Genomic DNA, 4,158 nt, shown 5'->3' on the forward strand with positions numbered 1-4,158 from the left:
CCTTTAGCCTTTACCTAGTGTCTTCTACCTTTAGCCTTTACCTGGTGCCTTCTACCTTTAGACTTTACCTGGTGCCTTCTACCTTTAGCTTTCACCTAGTGTCTTCTACCTTTAGACAATTTCTACAATTTGACTCATTTTAGCTTTAAGCTACCATTTAGCTTTAAGCTAATATTTGAGTTTTTGCTTTAAGCTTTATCATTTAGCTGCGGTTCTGCTACTTTTAGCTTTTAACTAGCAAGGATGTACTTTTAGTTACTGTTTACATTTAGCTTTTAAGAACTGTTTTGCTTTTGTTAGCTTTAGATAAAGTTAAGCTACTTTCAATTTTTAGATTCTGTTTAGCTAATTTTAGCTTTTAGCTCTTATTTTTTCACCTTTAGCTTTTAACTGTCCCTTTACTACTTTAGCAAATGTTTAATCTTTTAGCTTTTGACAACAATTTGACTTATTTGAGCTTTAAGCTACCATTTAGCTTGATTAAACTACCATTTCATAGTTTGTAATTTAAGCTACAATTTAGCAAGCTTTAACATTTAGCTGCTGTTCTGCTACTTTTGCTAATTAAAAGCTAATGTTTTACTTTGGGCTACAGTTTTGCTGCTTATTGCTCAGCTTCATTCATCTTTTGACTTCCATTTAGCTATTTTTAGCTTGTAGTTACTGCCCTTTAAGCTTTTAGCTCAGGCTCAGAGTGGCTGGTTCTGACAGGTGTAGAGGAAGGCGGGCTCCACCTGCCAGGTGGGGTGTTTAGTGGTTTGCTTGTATTTGAGCTGCGTTGAAACAAATTAGTTACATTATCTCCCTCTCATTCTCAGCAGGTTCCCCCACAAATTTTACCTGAACTTCTGTAAAACTGACTGACTTATCTCCACGTTTGTGTTGATGAATGTCGACCGTCTGTGGCGGCCATATTGAATTGAATCGACTCCAGAACTTTATCCGTTATAAAAGTATATTCAAAGATTATGTCCTTAAAGTTTCATAAAAGTCCGTTCACCGGTTCGTGAGATATTTTGCTAACAGACGTGTGTTTTTGTTAGCAGCCGTTCAGTCGCTCGGCTCCGCAGCGCCCCCCGCGGCCTTCATTGGTACTGCAGCCAGAGCGCGCCCGGGTGAGCGACCGCCGCCGCTGAAGAGACGAACACCGCTGCACGCGCTCAGGTAAGCAAACCCGGACACCTTTCTCCCACCGAACCGGTCCGACCCGGGAGGAGTAACGCAGAAAACACCGGAGAGAAAGATCCGGGACCCGCAGCAGCCGCCGCGTCTTTCCTCCCGTCTCCATCGGCATCTTGTCATGTTTTCCTGCGGTTCGGGGAGAGGTTCCGGTAGAGGTTCCGGTAGAGGTTCGGGTAGAGGTTCGGGCCTCTTTATTCTAAAAATAAATAAACAAATAAAAACATGGAGCTCGCGAGCGGAGGACGTTTCCGTCTGAACGGCGCGTGTTTACTCGCCTCCATCGAAGGAGCGAGGCGCGCGCTCTAATGGAGGATGGAGCCCCGGAGGACGTCTCCTCCTGCAGGAAGATTCAATCAGAACCGTCCGAGCAGGTCCTGGTCCGAGCTGGTCCAGGTCCTGGATCTGTGCCGCTAATCCGACAGAATATAATCTCATTATCAGCAGGTCTCACGGGGACGGTAACGTCATGTTTTCCGTCGATGCAGCCTCCGGTTTCTGGAGGTTTTCTCGGTTGTTTTCTTTGTTATTCTGGATCTTTCCCGCGGGCCTGAACGCATCCCGGACACGCGCCTCCATTCCGTCATAACGCATCTAATCCCGCATTTAAACCGGCGCAGACAACACATCCCGCACATCGCGCTGGTTTTTCTCTTGCGCTTTTTATGTTTTGCGGGTTTTGGCGCAGACGGTGTGCGGGAATGGCGCAACACGCCAAGCCCATTTTTCACGGGGGTCACCGGAGGAGCGCGAGCCGGGCTGCAGCCGTCAAACACGGTCTCCCGCGGTGATCCACCTCGAGGTGAACCGAACCGGGCCCATGCAGGTTTCGTTTCTCTGCCCTGCACGCCTCGGACACACCTGTCTGGTTTTCATCACCGCCGAGAGGAGACAGGCGGGCGATGATGTTTTTGCGGGTGTCTGCTCTTTGTCTGTTAGCAAAATATCTCATGAACCGCTGGGGGGGGGTTTAATGAAACTCTCAGGAAGTCATCACCTGATGCACCTCTACAGCTGATTACCTTTTGGAGTCCGCCTGATTCAAAATGGCCGCCACAGCTAATCAAAACTACAAAACACGAACATGGCGACAACTCGGTCATTTTCACAGATATCGAGCTGAAATTTGGTGTGATTGTAGCCGAGAGTCATCTCTAACACAAAGTCAGAGCGCGCACATATTATTTAAAAATTTCATTTAAAATGCCGCCATTAATTAATTGTTGGAAATATTTATGTTTGTCTGTTAGCAAAATATCTCATGAAGCGCTGGACGGATTTCAATGAAAATGTCAGGAAGTTTTCTTAGGGCGCACACTTACAGCTGATTTCCTTTTGGCGTCAACACACTTCAAGATGGCCGTCACAGCCAACTGACCTTAAAACAACACAACAGCCTGAGTGAGTCTTAAAGACATTGAGCTAAAGGTTGGTGTGGTAGTAGCTGACAGTCATCCTCATCACAGAGTCAGAGCACTAAATGATTAAGCTCACACAAGAGTTTAAAAGGCAGCGGGCGATATGCATTCATTCAAGTATTGTGGACTCTCCAGCCGGGCTCAGAAAAGTCCAAAGAGAGACCCCCTTGCTGCGATCCGGTTAATGTTCTGATCGACCCAGACGAGGTTCTGCAGAACTTTTAGCGGGTGGTTTCTGCGGAGGCGCGCAGGAATGCTGGGATCCCACAGGGAGGGTGACAGGGACTCCTCCCTGCTGCAGGCACGAGAAACATGGAGCCGAACCTGCAGAAAACAGCCGAACTGGACTTTAAAGGGAAAGTTCAGCTCTTATAAAGTGGCTGTGAAGATTTTAAAGGGCTCTCAGACTACCTGCACATATTGGCCTTATGATGTTTTTTCTCTATTCTACTAAAAGTTGTTGTTTATGACACGTGAACATTCTTAATCACTTAAAACTTAAAACATGCTTATCACATTTTTCGCGTGAGAATGTCACCATTGTTTTAGACGCAAGGCATTCTGGGACGATGATGTGGAGACTAAAACAAAACGATTCGAGGCTAAAATGTTACAACGTGACAATAAAGTTATATTTTGTAGGATGTTAGTCCTTATGCACAATATATTCAATTCAAATTCAATTCAAAAATACTTTATTAATCCCAGAGGGAAATGAGTCAATGAGTCATATGAGTCAAAACAATCAAATGGGATCAACTTGTGCTGTTTAATTTATTAGCTCTGGAGCTAACTAGCGCTATTAGCTTTTAGTTAATGCCATAAAAAATTGCTCTGGAGCAAACACCATTAGCTCTGGAACTAACATTATTCAATTCAATTCAATTAAAAAATAATTTATTAATCCAAAAGGGAAATTAAATGTTGTAACTCATCATCCTGGTTTCATAAAAACAAACAAACAAAAAAAAAACATTCATTATTGGTTCTGGAGCTAACTAGCGTTTTTAGCCCTGTAGTTAATGGCATAAAAAATAGCTCTGGAGCTAACACTTAGCTCTGGAGCTAACACTTAGCTCTGGAGCTAACAATATTAGCGCTGGAGCTAACACTTAGTTCTGGAGCTAAAACTATTAGCTCTGTCTCTAATAATATTAGCCCTGGAGCTAACACTATAAGCTCTGACTCTATAGCTCTGGAGCTAACACTATAGCCCTGGAGCTAACACTTAGTTCTGGAGCTAAAACTATTAGCTCTGTCTCTAATAATATTAGCTCTGGAGCTAACACTATTAGCTCTGGAGCTAACACTATAGCCCTGGAGCTAACACTATTAGCTCTGGAGCTAACGCTATTAGCTCTGGAGCTAACACTATAGCCCTGGAGCTAACACTATTAGCTCTGGAGCTAACACTATAGCCCTGGAGCTAACACTATTAGCTCTGGAGCTAACACTATAGCCCTGGAGCTAACACTTAGTTCTGGAGCTAAAACTATTAGCTCTGTCTCTAATAATATTAGCTCTGGAGCTAACGCTATTAGCTCTGGAGCTAACGCTATTA

General features: G+C 44.1%; 1 protein-coding gene across 4 annotated transcripts in view; it reads left to right on the forward strand.

Annotated features, from left to right (window-relative positions):
- Positions 1-1,086: 1,086 nt before the first annotated feature.
- The window catches only part of mapta (microtubule-associated protein tau a), a 37,732-nt gene continuing 34,660 nt past the window's right edge, over positions 1,087-4,158 (forward strand). For all 4 annotated transcript variants that reach the window (XM_037691670.1, XM_037691671.1, XM_037691672.1 and 1 more), the window contains exon 1: positions 1,087-1,164. The gene's annotated coding sequence lies outside the window, so the exon portion shown is untranslated. The remainder of the gene's footprint in view (positions 1,165-4,158) is intronic.

Source organism: Nematolebias whitei, chromosome 17, assembly GCF_014905685.2.
Source record: "Nematolebias whitei isolate Nwh7 chromosome 17, NemWhi1, whole genome shotgun sequence".
Lineage (NCBI taxonomy): Eukaryota > Metazoa > Chordata > Actinopteri > Cyprinodontiformes > Rivulidae > Nematolebias > Nematolebias whitei.